Consider the following 20,385-nt stretch of genomic DNA (forward strand, 5'->3'; position numbering starts at 1 on the left):
GTCTCTGTCACTCTCTGTCTTTGTCTGTCTCTGTCTCCCCCCCTTCTCTCTGTGTGTGTGTGTATGTGTGTGTGTATGTGTGGTGTGTTACATGTTCATGTGTGCTGAGGCCCATGCATATTTGAGCACGTAGAGGTCAGAGGTCAACATCTGCTATCTTCCTTTATTGACCTCCATTTTATTAATTTTTGAAGATTTGTTCTTTCATTTGTATAAGCACTTTGCCCCCATGTATGTCTGTGTTCCATGTGTTTGCCTAGTGCCTCTGGAGGTCAGAAGATGGTGTTGGAACCCCTGGAACTGGAACTATAAGTGGTTTCGAGCCACCATGTAGGTGCTGGCCCCAGAGCCTAGGTCCTCGGCAATAGTAGTAAGCTTTCCTAACCACTGAGCCATCATGCCATTCGGGCATCTTCTATCTTGTCTTTTGAGAGAGGGCCTCTCATTGAGCCTAGATTTCTCTAGTTCCAGTGGCTGGCCAGCAAGCTCTGGGAGTCTGAATCTGATTGTTTCCATCTCCCCTGTCCTCTCTGGCCTCCCAGACATGCACTGTCCCATCTGGCCTTTATGTGGGTGCTCATCCTGATGTTCACCTGGCAAGCATTTCATTCATTCATTCATCATTCATTCATTCATTCATTCATGCATTCACCTTCCCAACCCCTTCATGGTGCCCTTAAATAAAGCACCAGAGTACACAGGGATCATCAATTAGAGATGGGCTCCGGTCCTACTTAGGACCTGGATGACAGCCGAGTCAGACACTGGAAACCCCCAGTCAATGTGAATAAAGGTGGGCCCCGGGGTGCTGCCCTTTCTACAGGAGGGGACACCGCATGGGAGAGAGTGTCCACCTGCAGAAGTCTCCTAATAACGCTTGGACCAGGAGGCAGGTGCTAATTTATACCCTTAACTCAAAAGATTGAAGTCAGGCAAGTGAATAAAAATGGAGAATAATTAATTAGAAGGGAATATAAAAAGTTCAGAAATGTTCTCGCCGTGGTGAAAGGCTCCAGGGGGAGAATTGGCGTCTAAGAGATAATGAAACCTCATCTCGTTTCTAATCCGAGCGGTGGCCACTGAGCGCATCAAATGGAATAAAAAATAGAAATTGACAACGGCTCTAAAATTGCTTATTGATGAAATCACAGAATTATGTGATAGAAAAATCAATTAAGTAACAAGAGGTGAGGCCCCTGTAGGAGGGAGAAGCTTGGAAGTTAACAAAGGAAATTGACTTGGGTGGTGAGAAAAAAGGTTAGAGATAATCTTGCCACAGGAAAAGTAAAAATAGAAGGCTACTTCGAAAAGCTGTATTATTAAATAAAAAGTATGATGGAAGAGGGGTTTGAAAATTGTGCTCACCAGGGGAAGGAGGCATCTCAAAATAGAACTGGACACCGCGTGCCTGCTACAGCTCAAGTGCCAAATCTGAAACTCATGGGAAAAAAAATCAACATGACAGGGAACATCGAGTCCATGCTGATATCTTTCAGCTGGGGAAACTGAGGCTCATGGGGACAGGCCCTGTGAAGAATATCAAGAGTTCTCTTCCTTCCTCCCTTCTACTGAGATGGAGAGACAGGGAAAGAGACGAAGACAGAGAGATGTACATACATAGGAAAGGAAGGAGGGAGGGAGAGAGGGAGGGAGGGAGAAAGAGAGAGGAGAGAGAGAAACAGAAGAGACAGAGTCAGAGAGACATACATACATATATAGGGAGGGAAGGGAAGAGAGAGAGAGAGAGGATACAGGGTCAGACAGAGACAAAGAGACAGAGGAAGAGATAAAGAGTTAGACACAAAGTCAAACATGGAGACAGAATGGGAAAGGCAGAGAGGGAGAGACAAAGACACACAGAGAGAAACTGAGTACCCACCCTGTCTACTGCTCAAGAGACAGTGCAGACTAGACGGTGACTTGCTGGACCAACTGGACCTGACTAAAGATACTTAGGATGTCAGTGAAGCCCATCTCTGGGAGGTACATGAGGGTTTCCTCCAGAGTAGATCAGCTTCTGAGAGCTGGGACCTAGGGAATAATTGAATCCACTGATGGATTCTAATTTGAGTCAGCCATTGAGACGTGGAGGTGGATCTGTGGAAGGTGGGGCCTAGGTGGAAAGGGCCGGTCACTTGGGGCATGTCCCATTACTGTTTGGCTTCCTGGCCACCATGAGGCATAAGCCGTCCCCCACATACACCTCTAACCATGATGCTATGACTTCTAAGCCAATCAACAGAACCTAGGGACTGTGGGTTACTCCAAAACCATGAGCTGAAATCAATCCCTCATAAAAGAGTCTCTGGTTCTTTGGTCATGTCTCTGCAGACCTCATTCGTATGCTAAGTAAATTGTTACCCACCACAGATGGAGGCTCCATTCTTTAGCGGTAAAACAGCCCAAACACTCAAATGGAAGAGGGCACTCCCCTCTCAAAGGGGAGAGAGACCAAGCTGCCAAGTCCCATGACCCAGACTTCACAGAGCAAAACCAAAGAAGTCTCCCTTTCCAGATGCTGAACATCCATGGCTCTTCCTTTCAGTGACAGCAAACTGCCCCACCCACTCTGCCTGGCTCAGAACCGCAAACAGGCAGCATTCCTGTGCATATCCATGCCTACACCAGCAAGCCTCACAGCTGGGGCTGAGGGGTCATTTGGGAATTTTCCAGCTATCATCTCCTATTTGAAAAACAGTGTCACATTTATAAGGAATGTGAGCATCTGTGGAGCTGCGGTCTAGACCCTGAACTGTGACCATCGCTGATCTTGGATGAACAAGTGACAGCCTGTAGCAGGTGCCAGATGCCCTTTCCTAGAGCCCCATGGCTGCCTGAACTCTGCTAGGCCCTCATGCTCTGGGGAAGCCCCATCCCATGGAGATGGCTTGGCGGATTTGATCCTTCAAGACCAGCCCTCTGCATGAGTCCTTGAACTAGCCCATGCTCAGCACAGAGCAAGCATATCAGTTTGGGAGGACAGATGTATATTCCAATGCTGGTCAGGGTCTAGGGTGAGTGACTGACCTGCTCAGTCACGGCACCTTCATTTTCAGAGAAAAACAGCCATATAGAAAGTTGCAGTGTGTTTACCCCAGCGATGGGAACAGGAAAGTTAGTTGACCCAGGCTAGGCCCACAAGCCCTAATAGTGCTTCTCTGAGTGACAGGGACACAGCTAGGCCAGAAGTGGCACTTGGCATGTCAGAGACAATATGTCCCTCCACCCTGTCCTTTCCCCGGGTGAAAATTGGATCTTCCCACCAGATGCCGCAAGCAATTTGTTCCCCTGCGGGGCTGTGCCTCTAATGACATCAGCAGAGAAGGCCGCCCTGAGGCCCACTGCTGTGTCCAGAGGGCAGAGGCTGCTTCACAGATCCATGGATTGCAGCCAGAGTCCCTGAGGAGCCACAGCAGGCCCGCTGGGGTGAGAAGTGGGTAGGCTTCCTGGGATTAGCAAACAGGCAGCTGCTGTTGAGTCAGGCCACCATAGCAACTCCTGGCTCTGGCTCTGGCACCTGAGAATTGCCACCCCCCCCCCCCCACCAGACACACACACACATCCAGCTCTTACGAATACCTCTTGGGACCCAGCTATTGAATGTTTATAGAAATCAAATTCACTTACAAAGATCATTGTAGCCAGACTATTGGAGGCTGATTAAAAGGCCAGATGAAAGGTAACTTGATAGCCCTAAATGTATTTCTATTTATTTATTTACTTCTCTCTCTCTCTCTCTCTCTCTCTCTCTCTCTCACTCTCTCTCTCTGTGTGTGTGTGTGTGTGTACATACACTTATAGAGGTCAGAAGAAGATAACCTTTTATAGTTGATTCTTACCCTTCTATCATTTGAGTCCCAAAGATCAGTCAGGTCACCAGGAGGTACCTTTAGCTCCTGAGCCATCTCACTGGCCCACAGATGCATTTTTTTTACTGAGCGTATTCCTTAGCTGAGCCAGGATACTGTTAAGGATGCTCGTGAGGTTTGAATAAAAGCGGCCTGCAGACTCGTATGTGTGAACACTTGGCATCCAGTCTGTGGTGTTCCTTAGGGAGGTTAGGGAGCCTTCAGGAGATGTAGCCATACTGGGGGAAGTCTGTCACTGCAAGGGCTTTGGAGTCTTATAGCCCAGCTTTTCTTCTTGTTCCCACTCTCTCTCTGCTTCCTCATTGGAGAAGGGATGTGATGAGAGTCTGGATGACCCCAGGCTACTGCCACCATAACCCTCCTGCCATGAGGATCTGTGTCTCCTCAGGGACTGTGAGCCAACAAGCAAAACAACAACAAAAAAGGAAAAACAACCTTCCCTAACTTGCTGTGTGTCAGGATGTTTTATTACAGCAGCAGAGAACTAACTAATACAGACGCTTCCCACGGAAACAAATCACTGGAACGTACGGGTGAGGGTACGTGCTATGAATGTTCACTGAAGCACTTTTGGTACAGAGGAAAATACAATAAAAACAACATAGTTCAGCAGAGGAGCCAATGCTCAAAATAAAGTGTCCACACAATAAAGCATTATGCAGCCAGGAAAAATGTAGTTCATTTCCATGAAAATATGTCCTCAAGTAAAATAAACTATCGTAGGCTAACCAGAATGATCTCTTTGAGAGAGTATCCATGTATGTGTGTTTGCAAAGAAATATGACTGTCCAATAAGCCACCCGATGCTGGATTCTCAAACAGGATTTTGCAACAACCGGGGAAACAGAAATACAGAGCAATAAGCTTTTCTCAGATGTTTGCTGTAGCCATGGCAGCAGGATGCTAGGGTGCTGGGTTGCAGCCCTGAAATCTGCTTATGGGGACCTGTTGCTTCTATGCTGTTATTACGGTAACTGAGATGGGATATTACCACAGCTAGGCTGCCCTCGAACTCCTGGGCCCCAGTGATTGTCTCACCTTAGCCTCCAAAGGCTGTGACTACTGTTTAACAGCCACCACAGTGGTGTGGCAAGGTGAAACAGGTCAGAGACACTTGGGTTGCCTTCTCAGGAATCCTTTTCCTGAAAAAGAAAAGAAGGAAGGAAGCCTCCAAGGACCCTTCACACCACACAAGGGACTGCAGCATGGCCTGCTGGGAAATCAGAGTCACAATGAAGCAAGATGCCAGCCAGTGGCAGGCACCGGGGCGAATATTTGCTAAGAGCTCACAGAGCCTTCTGAGGATGAGAGGCTGATCAGAAGGGGATCTGGGAGCTATGAAGAAGGAGGGAAGCCTGCTTTGCCTTCACAGTTGTTGACTTTTTCAAACATGATCTCATGGGGGGTTTTGTGGAAAAAGCTGCTCACAGGCAGGGGGCTCGCAGGCGGGTGTTTATACAGCACCTTTCATTTTGAATGCCAACTGTCTGTCAGTGGGGCTGTACTCAGGAGGCAAAGCAGAACCCAGAGGGATGGGAGAACCAAAGGGAGGGACTGGACATAGCAAATTTAGCAGAGGGGAAGGGATGGCTATGCTGGAGCACAGGCTGGAGCATAGGCTGGAGCATAGGCTGGAGCACAGGCTGGAGCACAGGCTGGAGCACAGGCTGGAGCACAGGCTGGAGCATGGGAATAGCAAGGGGGTCACAGAGGTCAAATTTGGTAGAATAGAGCATAATAGGAAGGGAGAGAGGAAGGACTGCACAGAGCAAGCTGGACCGAGCAAACAGCCTTGATCAGGTTTAAACTGAATAGACAGAGGAAAAGGAAGTGTGTGTGTGTGTGTGTGTGTGTGTGTGTGTGTGTGTGTGTGTGTAAGGGGAACATCGTTTTTCCAGTGAAGTCAAAGACATTGGAGAGAGAGAGAGTAGACTGGCCTCATGTTTCATGTATTAGCTATTTTCCTGCTGCTGTGACAAAACACCATGACCTAGGCAACCCATGGAAGAAAGAGTTTGTTTAGGCCTATGGTCCCAGAAGGTTAGACTACATCATGGCAGGAGACATGGTGGCAGAAGCAAGAAGCAGGTAGATCACCTCAACCGAGCATGAGGCAAAGTGCAGGCTGGGGAATAAAGTGAGACTGTCTATTCTCTGGGATGTCCTTCCTCTCACAAGATGGGATCTCCTAAACCTCCCCAAACAGTGTCACCAGCCCGGGACCAATGTTTAAATGCCTAAGCCTGTGGAGGGCTATCTTCATTAAAGTCACAACCATTGTTTGCAGGCATGCTTGTAGGGACTGTAGCCAAGGCCTCAGAGCAGCCCATGCATGCAGTGCCCAGGGAGGTTCATTGGTAGAAGGAGACCAATGGACAGAGAGCCCTGGGCCAGTCCACTCCAACACTCCGACTCCAGCTCGTCTCACACTGTCTTATTCTCCCCAGAGTGTTCAGTGAGGTCTGCTAGGCTATGAAAAGAACACTCAGGTTCCAAAGCTCCTCCTTCTCAGTTCAAAGCCAGGCACCAGCCATGGGATATGGGCACCAAAATGGGTATAATAGAAGCACAGAACCTGAGGTTCACCCCAGCCAGAGGCCAGGCAGCATCCTGCATACAAGGCCCAGAAAGGAAAGGAAACTTACTTTTCCACAGCTCAAGAGGTTTCTGTGATTACAAGAGTTGTAAGGCTACTTCCAAGGTCAGATGAGATAACAGAAATAGTGGCTTTAGGGTGGAGACAATACCTGATACAGGTTAATCCACTCCCACAGCAGAAGAAGCTCTAGACCCAGGATGATCACAGGATTCAGGGTGAGGGCCACAGCTGCAGAGTTCCTCAACTCATGGAGACAGAAGTTGCAGGCCAGAGGAGTAGGCTAAGTGTCCTGAGGGGAAGGCCCACAAGTGCAGGGGCCCCAGGGAGGAAGGTCAAGAGGACCCAAGGTAAGGCTCACAGACACAGGAGGTTCCATGGATATAGGGAGGAACCAACAACAACATTGTAATTCTGTCTCCAATGCTGTAAATGCGCCCCGCTGAAAGAAGAAAGGCAACAATGGGTGCAAAAATAACACTTGAAGGCAAGAAAGAAAAACACAACTAACTAACTAACTAACTTTACATATGTAAGTCCTAGCTCAGAGAAACAAAAAACAACTAAAAAAAAAAAAAACAAGATACCACCGAGTCTTCTCCAAAGAGCATTCGGTCCACTGGTGATGGCTCCCAGTGAGACAAAGAAATTACACGGAATATTTATAACTACACTCGAGCAACTCGAGGAAAGTATGAATGCACTCCAAAATGGAACAAACACACAGATCTGAATGAAATAAGGAAGTCAATCCAAAATATGAGAATAGAATTCCACACAGAGATAAACTTGCTGAAGGAAGAAAAAAAAAAAAACAAGGCAAAATGAGGCTTGAAGTTAAAAACCCAACGAAGCCACACTCAAAGCTCTGTGGAAAACCCCATCAACACAACGTCGTGTGCCACAACATCGTGTGCAAAGAGAGTTTTGAGGCTTGAAGGCCAGGTGAGACCTGACGGACTGCATCATTCAGGAAAGGGTCATGATGAATTTTAAGAAATAGGAGAACATGAAAGAACTTCGGGACATCATAAAAGACCAAATCTTGTCATTGTGGGCAAGAAGCAGCAGAGATCCACATCAAAGTCATAGAAAAGATTTTCAAAAAAATTTTAGAAAACATTCTCAAATCTAGAGGACAAGTTCTTCTCTGTATGTACAAGAAGCCTATAGAACCCCCCAAAAGAATAGGACAGGAAAAGAAATCCCCCAAGACAAGGAATTCATTAGCACCAAACCTGCTCTCAGCTCTACAAAGTGGAAGGGATACTTGAACACTCAAAGAAGGGTAGGCACACCAAATAGGCCATGGTCCCAAGATAACTAATCAAAGAGGTCTAAGGAAAAAGTGGAAAGAATTTAAATGACTTAAATTAGTGTATATCTTTCAATAAAATCTCTAGATGTTAATAATCCCAATTCCCCTAATAAAAAGATACAGATTTGACTGGGATGCAATTTTCTTTTCCTTCCTCCCTTCTTTCTTTCTTTCCTTCTTTCTCTCTTTCTTTTCGTCCTTTCTTTTTTTCTTTTCCTCCTCCTCTTCCTCCTTCTCCTTCCTTCCTCCTCTTCCTCTCCTCCTCTCCTCCTCCTTCTCCTTCTTCCCTCCAAAGAGCACACTTTATCATGAACTGTAGACACCAGCTTAGGGTGGAAGGATAGAAAAGGTATCTGGAAAAGTAAACAGAACCCAGAGGCAAGGTGTCGCTATTCTAATATCTGATGAGCAGATTGCAAACTAAAACATGTTCAAGGAAGATGAAGAAGGTTTCTTCAGTCTCCACCAGATAATCTATCAAGAGGATATTACAAGTCTAAACCCATGTCCATAGAAAGAGAAGAGCTTTCTAAACAGGATCCAGTTCTTCAGAAAATAAATCAACAAATGGGACCTTATAAATCTCTAAAACCTCGGTACTTTAAAAGTAATTCCCCAAATCAAGAGGCTTCTCACAGAGAAGGGAGACTTTTTGGCCAGCTATGTATCTGATGGGAGATTAGAATATAAAAAAAGAAAACCTTCAACAAAAAAACAAACCACTTAATCTAAAAGTGGGCTATGGAACTGGACAGAGAGCTTTCAAGAGCAGAAGTATGAGTGATTGCTAAATATTTTTAGTGTTCTACCTTAGTCATCGGGGAAATGCAAATTAAAACTATTTTGAGAGTCCACCTCTCCCCAGCAGAGTGGCTACCATCAAGCAAACAAATAACGACAGTGGTGAGGATGTGGGGAAGGGGGAGGAACCATTCACTCTTGAAGTAGCCGTAATCTCATGCAACCATTATGGAAGCCCGTATGGAGGTTTTTCACAACATGACAGATTGAACTGCTGTGTGATCCAGCTATACCACTCCTGTGCATTTGCACAAAGGGAGCCATCGCATCCCAGAGGTAGGTGCATGCGCACCCAGGCCCTCTGCTGCTCCATTCGAAATAACTATGACGTAGTCTTAGGTGACTGTTTAAATAGATAAACAAATCAACCAAAAGAAAGAGAGACCATGCAACTTAATAATAAAATTAGAGCTATAAAGAGACAAAGGGAGATTAGAAAAGATACCAATGAAATTCAGAACATTGTGAGGACATACCTCCGGAAGGTATCCACCACTAAATTGGATAACTTAGAAGAAATTGATAGATTTCTGTTTATGTAAGATTTAGCCACGATGAAATAAACAATTCAAATAGATCTATAACCAGCAATGACATTGAAACAAAATGAAACAGAGTCCATCAACTAAAAATACTAGGTTCAAATGGATTCGCTTCTGAGCTTTACTAGAACTTCAAAAGAACTAACGCCGATATTTCTGAAATTACTCCATAAGATGGAAAAAGAAATAATGTTCCCAAACTCTGTATATGAGTATTATATCACACTGATACAAAATCCAAATATCTGTTCCAAGATTGTTGTCTATATGAACTCAAGAAACTAAACACCAAGAAAGCACTAACCCGGTGCATATGGTGGCCATTCTTGGTTGTCAACTTGACTACTCCTGGGATCGACTAAAACCCAAGAGGCTGTGAGGGATCTTTTTTTCCCTTAAATTATTTTAAGTAAGAAGACCCACCTTAAATACAATTTTTTTTGAGGTATGAAGATATACTTCTGCTGGCAGCCTATGTAAAGGACATGGAAGAAAGCTCCTAGTTCCTTCCCTGCTTGCCCTCACTCTCCCTGGCAAGTTCATTCCTTCACTGGTATTGGAGCCTACTTCTCTAGGATTCTGGCATATACTGAACACCAGCTAGGACATACACCTGAACAACTACTTGATTCTTAGACTTTCCATTAGTAGATGGCCATTGTTGGACTACATGGACCACAGCCCATAAGCCACTCTGATAAACCCCAATAAACCCCGATATGTATGTATGTACGCATACATACATACATACATACACATACACACACACACATATTCATTCATTCTAGCAGTTCTATTGCTCTAGAACAGATTCTCAACCTTCTTAATTCTGTGACCCTTAAATACAGTTCCTCATGTTGTGGTGACCCCCCAACCATAGAATTATTTTCATTGCTACATCATAAATAATTTTGCTACTGCTACGAACCATCATGTAAATATCTGTATTTTTATGGTCTTAGGTGACCCCTGCGAAAGAGCATCTGACCACCAAGTGGCTTGTGAACCCACAGGTTGAGAGTCACTGGGGGTAAGGACATGAACTGTAAATGGTATGATTCTGTAAAGAGAATAAAGAACCACAAAGAAACCCTATTAGAAATTACCAATATATTCAGAAAGGTCACAGGATATAAGATCAATACACAGCAACCGATCGAATTTCTATGAACTTATAAGGAATGAAGTAAAGATGGAATTCAGAAAACAACTCTGGGGCTGAAGAGGATTCATAGTGATTAGAAGCACGTGCTATTCTCAAAGAGGACCCAGTGTTATTTCCCGGTACCGACATGGTAGCTCGCAGCCGTCTGTAACTCCAGTTCCAGGAGGTTTGACTCCTGTGTCTTAAAATGTCCGCCCTCATTTTTCCTATAGCGGTTTAAGAGTTTCCAGTCTTAGGTTGAGGTCCTTGACGCTGTAGAAGTTGGCTTTGTGCAGAATGAGAGAGAGAAGGATCCTGTTTGTTCTTCTGCATGTAGTTTGCTGTGGATGCTGTTTTTTCCTAATTGTATGTTTTTTGGGATTATTGTCAAGGCTTGGGTAGCTGTAGTTGTATATGTATACATATATGTATATAGGTATATAGTTGTATATGTATGTATCTCATTGTTCTAGTGTATGCCATTGACCTAAGTGTTTTTGTGCTGGTGCCATGCTATTTGTATTGCTATGTCTCTGTGGTATGATTTGAAATCAAACATGATGATGTTTTCTCCAGTGATCTTTTTATTCAGGGCTTCTTTGAATACCCTTGGCCTTTTGTGCTTCCGTATGAAATTTGTTTCAGGTTTAGCTTTTTATATTTCTGTGAAGAATGGCACTGGGGGTTTTTTGGAGGGGAGGGGTGGACAACATTGGATCAGTATATTGCTTTTAGCAGGATGGTGATTTTCATATTATTCCTTCTGATTCAGAGAGTGGAGGCAGGGGTGACATTTCCATCCAGTATGGTTCTCAACTTCTGCCTTTGGTGTTCTGACATTTTTATTGTTCAGGTTTGTCACTTCCTTGGGTTTATTGAAAGGTTGGCGGGGAACAGTATTGCATATGGGATTGTTTCCCTGATAATTTTTCTTTCCTACTTATGTCTGCTTATTTCCGTCCTTTATCTCATTGCTATAGTGAAGTCTTTACGCATTATACTGAATAGAACTGGAGAAAGTCTGTCTTATTCCTGATCTTTTGAGAACTGCTTCATGGTTTTCCGTTTATTATGATATTGGGCTGTGGCTTTGTGATCTATAGCTTTTCTTGTGTCAAGACCTCTTTCATGCCTAATATCTATTGTACTGCTATTGTGAAGAGCTGTTGTGTTTTCTTAACGGCTTTCTCTGCCTCTGTTGATTTGATCATGTGATTTCTGTGCTTTCAGTCCATTGATGGGACAGTTTACACTTTCGGATTTACTATTTTGAACCATGTCTGTATGCCTGGAACGAAGACAGCTTGATCATGTTGAGTGATCTTTATGGTTTTTTTAACTCAGTTTTCTGATGTCTTATTGAAACTTTTTGTGCCTATGTTCATCAGGGAGATTGGTCTGTGATTTTCTTTCTTGTTGTGTTTTTTTTTTCTAGTTGTAATATTAGCATAATACTACCACTTGTAAAAACCATTTGTGTTGCGGGAAATATTAAAAAAAGATCGGCACCAAGCTCCTGTGCTATGTCCTGCTACTCTCTGCCCCTGCCCCGGCTGGCTGGCTAGCCATGTACTGGCGGGCAATGGCTGACCTGTTCTTGTCTCATGGAGACTCTCTGACTCAGAGCTCCAAAATCTCTCACCCAGCTCCCTAAGTTCCCACTGGCTGGTTGCTACCATACCAGCCCCATGCTTCAAAACCCCCACGGCCTCGTGGTGCACATCTGACAAACCCACGCTTAGCCGCCTCCCACCCCCACCCCTTACCTTTCTCTCTGGGGCGCAGTCGAACCGCTGCATGAAGGAAAACGCCACACAAGCTTAGTTCAAAAACAATGGTAACTCAATCACTGGGCACAACACCTAGAATCCTAATCTTGTAAACCACATTAAATCTAAATCCTGCGTTGGCGAATCCTGATGGATCCGTCATGGAAACCGGGAGACACTAGTAGCTACATCTTGTCCTCACACTGTCCCGGTCCAAAAGGCCCTATCTCTCTCCTGCTTCCTCTCTTCCTCTATCCAACTCAGAAGTCCCTCCTACTCGCCCAGTGATTGGCTCATTTATTCATTAGGGAGTGGTTTACAAGAAGTCACCTGAGTATGTGACTCCTTCCCGGGAGAGCAGAATTAACATCAAAATACAAACAGCACCAGGCCCTACCACAACACATTTGGAAGTGGCTCTCCCATTTCTAGGAAACTGAATAATTTAAGAAGTATTGGCACTGGCTCCTCTTTGAAGGTCTGGTAGAATTTTGCACTAAATCCATCTGGGCCTGGGCTATTGTTAATTAGTTTTTATTACTGTTTCAACATCATTGCTTACCGCAGATCTTTTAAAAATTATTTTGTCATGTGTTAACTTTGATGGATCATGTGTATCTAGAAATTTATACTCATTTTAAAATTTCCAATTTAGTAGAATACAAGCTTCTAGGATATTACATGAGTTTCAGAATTTCATTGTCTGTTGTAATGTTTCTCTTTCACCTTTATTTTGTTAATTTTTGGTCTTCTCTTTCTTTTTCTTACATTGACTAAGAGTTTTTCAATACTATTTATTTTCAATATTATAATCAAAGAACCGATTTTTTTATCGATTCTCTTTATTATTTTTGTTTACTTCACTAATTTCTGTTTTGTTCTCAATATTCTTCCTTGTCTACTGCTCTTGAGTTTGATTTATTCTTATTTTTTTCCTAGGCCTTAATATGCATCATTGAATTATTTATTTGAGCTTTATAGGTTTTTTTAATATAGGCACTTAAAGTTATGAAAGCCTCTCTCCTCTCTCCAGAGTGAATATCTTATTTTTGTCCCATAAATTTCAATATGTTATGCCTTTATTTTTATTCATTCGATTTCTTCAGTGATACAGTCACCATTCACTGGTTTCCTCTACGTCGGAAAGAGAGCTTAGTAGGTAAAGGCATTTGCCTCTAAGCCTGCAAGCTATCTTCTGAGCTCCCCACACGTGCCACACCATGCACACACACACACACACACACACACACTCAGACACATTAATTAACAATTACCGTGCCACTTCATCTCCACATGCTTGTAAATTTTCTGTGATCTCTCTCGCTGTTGGTTTTTGATCTTTATTCCACTGCACTGGGACTTGTGCAGAGTAAAAGAAGTTGTTTCAACTTTTCTATATTTAGTGAGAGGTTTTTTCCCATCCTAATATATGCTCTGTGGTAGAGAAAGCTCCATGGAATGATGAAAAGTATGTGTAGTCTCTATTTTTTGATGGGTTACTCTATAAATGTCTATAATGTCCAGATGACCTATGAGGTCATTTAGATGTAATGTTTTTCTGCTTGCTTTTTCTTTAGGAGATGTCTTATGCTGAGGGCGGGGTATTGAAGTCACCAATATTACTGTTTGGGTTCAATCGGTGGCTCTACATCTAGTCACATTTATTTTACTAAATATATTTCACCCGTGTGCATGTATGTTTAGGATTGTAATGTCCTCTGCTGGATTGCTTTTTAGTAAGCATGAAGTAGCCTTATTTATCTCTTCTAACTAGTTTTTATTTGAAGTCTATATCATATTATATTAAACCAGTGGCACAGGGTGAGCCAGCCCTATGAGCGCCAGAGAGCTAGCGCCCACCCCCTCACTGGCTGCAACACTTGGGAGAGTCTGCCCTGTGCCTTGACTGGGCAGCACAGTGGAGCCGGCTCTGGAGGTGTGGGTGTGAGTGAGCCTGTCCCAAGAGCATAAGAACAAGAAACCTTGTCTCCTGCTTGTGTCAGCTTTGGATGGCCTAGTTGGATCCGTGCTGGAGAGCTTGCCCTGGTGGTGTGGATCAGGGAGATGCTGGAGAGCTTGCCCTGGTGGTGTGGATCAGGGAGATCCAGCAGACCAATCAGCTCAACTCCCAGGCCTAGGCTCAGATCCAGGGCTTTGAGTTGGGCCATCCCCAAATCTGCATCATCTGTGAATGGGCCAGTCCTGCTGATCCAAAGCTGCAGGATCCCCATGACACAGGGCAGCAACAGGACAACCTGGGGCAGTCGTGGTGAGGATTCAATATTGATGATTGCCACAGAAACTAGAGACCTTGAACCAGACCAATGACTCATTGCAATGAGTGTTTGCAAGTGGAGATATGTGGACAGAAGGGTATACTGTGGGACACATAGTGACACACTACAGCTTCCACGATGAGATGTTTTCTATGCTCCATTTTGTTTTGTGTGTGCGCGTGTGCGCGCGCGTGTGTGTGTGTGTGTGTGTGCGTGTGTGTGTTTTACTTTATGGAGGAGGTTGCAAGGACAGAGGGCAGATATGAGGGGGATGGGGCAATGAGTGAGACTGGGATGCATGATGTGGTACAAAGAATTAATTAAAAGTGAAAAAAAAAAAACAAGCTGACACTGATGCCTGCCCATTTCCTGTTTCCGTTTGCTCGTAGTGCCACTTTCCATCCTTTCGCTCTGACAGAGCCTTTGATGGCGGGCTATACATCTCGGAGGCAGTGAGAAGAAAGATGCTATTTTCTGGTCCAGGCTGCTGGCCTGTGTCTTTTGGTTGTTCAATTGAGACCATTAGTATTTGGGGATATCATTGGAAACTGTATAGTAATTCTGAACATTTGGTTGACTTCTGTAGCTTTTGGTGATGTGCTAACCCACCTAATCTCCCAGCGTAGCCTTTCAGAAGTATTTATCCTTTCATTCAGTCCAAAGTCTTCCTTCCAGTATCCTCTACAGAGCTGGCTTGGTGGTCATAAATTCCTCTAGTCTGCTTTTATCATGAAAAGCTTTTCTTTCTTCTTCTATTACAACAGATAATTTTTTTCAGATGCATTAGCCCGGGTTGGCAGCTCGAGATATATCATCCCAAGACCCTCTGGCTTTTAAGTTTCCATTGAAAAATCAGCTGCTATTCTGCTGTGCCTGTCTTCTATGTAACTTGAGACATCTCTTACGGCTTTCAATATATCTCCTGCTGCACAGTTGATGTTTTAAGTATAATATGATGTTAGGAGATTCTTTTCTAGCCCTGTCTATGTGGTGTTTTGTAAGTCTCTTTAGCTGGCACAGGCTTTTCTCTCTCTCTCTCTCTCTCTCTCTCTCTCTCTCTCTCTCTCTAGATTTTGAAATTTTTCTTATACAATTTAGTTTCATTTTTACGATAAATGAAAATTCACGATAAATTACAAAAATAATAAATATTTTCTATGTCTTTAGTCTAGGATTTTTATTCTTCTATGCCCATACCATAGAGGTTTTGGTTTCTTAAAGGTGTCACAAAGACTCTGTTTTTATTCCATTTTCCTATAATTTAAAACTTATCTTTGACCTTGGCTGGATAGATTCCTTCCCCTGTCTTCCAGCCCTGATATTCAGTCCACCATATGCTTGGGTCTGTTACTGACGCTTTCAGCTGAGCCTTTTATTCCAAATACTGAAACCCTCATTTCCTACATCATTTCAGCCCGGTTTTTCATCAGTATTTCTTCTTTACTGAATTCTATTTTCATATTCTGAATTTATTTCCTTGTCCCATTCAGCTGTTTATGTTCCCTTCGAAATTGGTTCAGGGAAGTGTGTGTGTGGAGGGGGGAGGTTGGTATTCTTTCAGTCCTTTGAATACATGGGTGATTGTTCATTTGAGTCCTTTGTTTATAATTTCATCTAATTTGCTACCACTTAGGGGCCATTTCTATGAAATCACCGGAGGAGCATGCCATCCTGACTTTTCCCGTTACTTCTCTGTTTGCCCTGGGATGCGTGAATCTGAAGTTGGTTCGTCGGCTGAGCCCTCTCTGCACATTTTCAGGCAGCCAGCACTTCGTTTGTGTTTGAGATTCCCTCTGCTGTAGCTGGTTTTGGCTCAGCTAGATTCAGCTGGAGGTTTACTCACGGAGATACTTGGCACTGACGTCTAGATGGAGTAGTTCTAAGAGTTCTGGTTGGCTGGTGTTGGGTGGCTTCTGACGTCATGGGTCCGGGTGGCAGAGTCGGACATACAGAGGCAGGCGCTGGAGTCACGTGACCTCTGACTTCACAGACAGAACCCATATGATGCATCAGGGAGACCTAGGCAACAAGTATGACCTCTGACCTCGTGGGTGGAGTATTCTGGGGAGCAGGGGCAGGGGTATCACGGCCTCTGACCTTGCGGTCATTTAAAAATGCATGCTCAGGTTTGCTATCAGGATTCAAACGTGGGCTTTTAGTTGTACATATTATTCTTTGAACCAGAGAATTTCTAACACCCACCCCCTTCCGCTTCATTTTTTTCTATCTCTATTATGGTACGTCTCTATTTGGTAAGAGATAATATGTCTTGTATTTTTTTTTTAATGATGCTGGGTGTTGAGCCCAGAGCTTTCCTTATGCTAAGTAGGCTCTCTACCACAGGACCACTGCCAGCATTTGTTGAGCTCTTTAAGAATGGTTTAGTAATATATATATATATATATATATATATATATATATATATATATCCTAATAACTGACTTAAATTCCTTGTCTCTCTAATCCAACATCCGGGTACTCTCAGGGACATCTTCAATGTCTGTTTATTTTCCTGCGTGGAAGCAACATTTCCTGTCTCATTGTGTGTTATATATTTTGCTGAAAATGGACACTTAGAAAACGTATATCCACAGGGTCACTAGCCCTTCCTCTTCCAGGCTCTGCCTGCTGAGTTCATGTTTGCCTGCTTTTGTTTTTGTTCTACTTTCATTTTGAAACGTTCTTCTTGGTTGCTGGTTTCTTTAGTGGCTTTCCTGGGCTTAAGACTGGTAGTGTGCAACCAACATGTTCTGCTCACTTAAAACAAAAACAACAACAAAAATTCTTTTTGGTTTTAGCCTGGCTTCCTAGGGTTGAGTCCTGCACTAATACAATTTCCCACTCAGCTTGTATTCAGTTAGATGACTTCCTTAATTACATATAGCACAAGTTCTCTGTAATTTTCCAAGTGTGTATGTGTGTGTGTGTGTGTGTGTGTAGAATATTCAAACTTCAGAAAGTTAAAACCTTCCTTCATTTTCCCCTCCTGCTCATGCAGAGGTCCACAGTTGGCAGTGACAGCTCTCTGCTGCCCCAGGTCCTTCTGGGACTGCGACAAGAGCTCACATGTGTGCAGTTTGCTAGATCCTCACAGACTCGTCAGAACTCCTCAAAATTCTTGCTTCTTTCTATCCTCACAGTCTTGCTTTACAATTCCAGCTAGGCTCTTGGTAGCACCGAGTGAAATGCCAGCCCTTGGAAGCCGAACCTGCTGCAGATCCGTGCTGGTCTCAATTACACCCTGGACAGGAGGCAGTGTTCACAGATCTGAGCTCACAGTCAACTTCAACAGCAGCTACACTGGAGGGATGGATTTTTGAGGAACTTCTGAGGAGCTCAAACTGCCCACTGTGCTCTGAGCCTTTCCATCTCAATTGACAAAAATGACCTGTGCATCTGCTGTGTATACCATGATGTTCGGTTGGACATCTGGTTCGTGGGGCTGCCAGATCTGAAGGATGCCCATCTTCTGCTGGTGGTGAGGCTTTCCCGTGATGGCTGGGCCTCCCATGAGAACGCCATGAGCTCCCTGGTATCATCAAATTTCATTTTTTTTTTTTCAGAATGGGCGTTTTTCATTTTGATCTATGCCTGTGAATAATTTCCAGAGTTCTTTCATGGTCAAATCCCACTGTTTGGTGGGTGGGCTGTCTGAGTGTATTCACTGCACATAGTGTTAGGCTTCATAGAGAAAGTTTCCTTCCACTGCTGACCATATCCGCTGCTCTGTTTCTCTCCGGTAGTCCTTCTCTTACTTCTTCCCACTGATTTCCCAATCCATGCCCTATAGTGTATACTGTCGTATGTATCTATAAAGTGTCGCTGTCCACTCCGACCCGCGGAAAGAAACGGCGACACACGGAGTTCTTCTTCCCAACGCAGTTTATTCAGGAACCCTTACATTCTTCAAAAAGCCCCCAAGCCTCTCCTCCACTGCCCTTAAATCCCTCTGCCTTCTCTAATCAGAGCCTGCCACATCAGTGCATGTGATAGGACAGTGGGTATGGCAAGATCTGACGTTGCCCTACGTAGCAGATGGCCTGATTATGCCTAGCAGTGAGCCTGCGCGATATTGCCTGTGGGCGTGGCTTCTTTAGGGGCGTATGAGGAAGTCAGGTGTTAGCCTCAGGCGCCATTTTGGAATGGCCGCCACACCCGCTTCCTACAATAAAGAATGCTAGGGCCCACACCAAAGAGAAACTATGACATTTGTCTGCATGAAAATTGTCTCCTACCAAATGACATCATTTCATTTTCTTCATGGCTGAATAAAAACTCCACTGTATATACATACCGTTTCTGGTTCCTTCATCTGCTGATGGACAGTCACCCCAGATGGTTCATAACGTGACTATTGTCATCAGTACCTAGATCAACATGGATATACTCTCTTGTCTTCGGTGGCGGGTTATCCTAAAGCCCTGTGAGTGTATACCCAGATGTGGCACAGCTGTGCCAGCTCTCAGTTCTTTTGCTGCTGCTGTTTTGTTTTGAAAACCCTCCGTACTAATTTACACAGCGGCTCGAGCTATTTATATTCCTCCCAATGGTAAAAAGTTCCCCAATCCCCACACCCTCTCCCTCATTTATTGTTGTTTATTGTCTTCAAAACACCCATTCTGCAGGGTGGAATCTTGTGATAACCCTAACTGCTGCTAAGGCCGTTGCACACTTTTTCATGTGTTTGTTTGGTGCTCTGTCCTTCAAATTTTCAGACTGCCCCATTTTCCTGGTTGGTTGTTGGTTAATTGCTTGGGATTCGGGTGCTAGGGTTTTAGTTCTGCGGGAGTCCTCCATCGGATGTATAGCAGATGACGAGTCTTCTGTCACTCCGTAGCTGTCTCTCTACCCAGCTTTCCCGACTGCTGCTCAGAGGCTTTGCACCTCCTGCAGTCACATGACTTTCCTGACATTCCTCCACCGGCCTTGCATCTGAAAGTCCTTCCCTAACAGCTTGTGTCTCACATTCGGGTCTTGATCTACTTCCCGTTGATCTTTGCACAGGGTGAGTGATGGTGATCTAGCGTCCTTCTTCTGTGGTGGACAGCCAGGCTCAGCACCACTTGCTGAAGATGCTCTTTTTCTCCAGTGTACCTTTGATGTCTATGGCTGGCTATTTCTGTGTGGGTTTATCCTGGGATGCTCTATCACAGGCCAGGGGTCTATATTTCTGTTTTTAATGCCAATATCTTGCTGGTTTTGGCCACTACAGCTCTGTAGTGTGATTTGAAATCTATATTGTGAGACCTCTGGCACTTCTGTTCAGGATCGCTCTTACTATTCACAGTCTTTTATGCTTCCGTATTGTTTGGAGTTTCTTTTCTATTTCTGTTAAGTGTGCTACTTCTCCATTGTTACTCTTTGAGAGTTTCATACATATATAAAAGGTGTTTTGCTCAAATACACTCTCATTCCATACCCATAATTCCTTCCCTATACCCCCACCACTTGTTCTTCCTAACGTCTTGTGGTCTTTCTAAGACAAAACAAAACACTGAGTCCACCTATTGTTGCCTTTATGCACATGAGTATAGGACCACTTCCTGATACAAGGCTTTGCTCTAAGTGGCCACATCCCTGAAGAAAGCTGACTTTCCTTCTCCCAGCAGTCACCAGTTGCTATTAGCCTCTCAGCTGATGTGTGACTTCATGAATCCCTCTCCCACCCATGCTGGGGCTTTGTCTAGCTTGATCTTGTGCAAGAAAATGCAGCTGTTGCGAGTTGATGTTTGCAATAGCCTTGTCATGTATGGCAAGTACTGTTTCAGTGTAGACAGCCAGTACCACTGGCTCTTACAATCTTTCTCTCCTCTCTTCCATGATGACCCTGAGACTGGAGGTGTGATATACATGTTCTATTTAGATCTGAGCACTCCGTGGTCTCTTATTGTCTGTACACTGGCAAGTTGTGTGTCTCTGTATTAATTACCACTTATTAGAGGAGGAGGAAGAAGAGAAGGAGGGGGAGGAGAAGGAAGAAGAGAGAAGAAGAGGAGGAGGAGGAGGAGGAAGAGGAGGAGGAGGAAGAAGAAGAAGAAGAAGAAGAAGAAGAAGAAGAAGAAGAAGAAGA

Source organism: Grammomys surdaster, unplaced genomic scaffold (genome assembly GCF_004785775.1).
Source record: "Grammomys surdaster isolate TR1022 unplaced genomic scaffold, NIH_TR_1.0 144, whole genome shotgun sequence".
Taxonomy (NCBI): Eukaryota; Metazoa; Chordata; class Mammalia; order Rodentia; family Muridae; genus Grammomys; species Grammomys surdaster.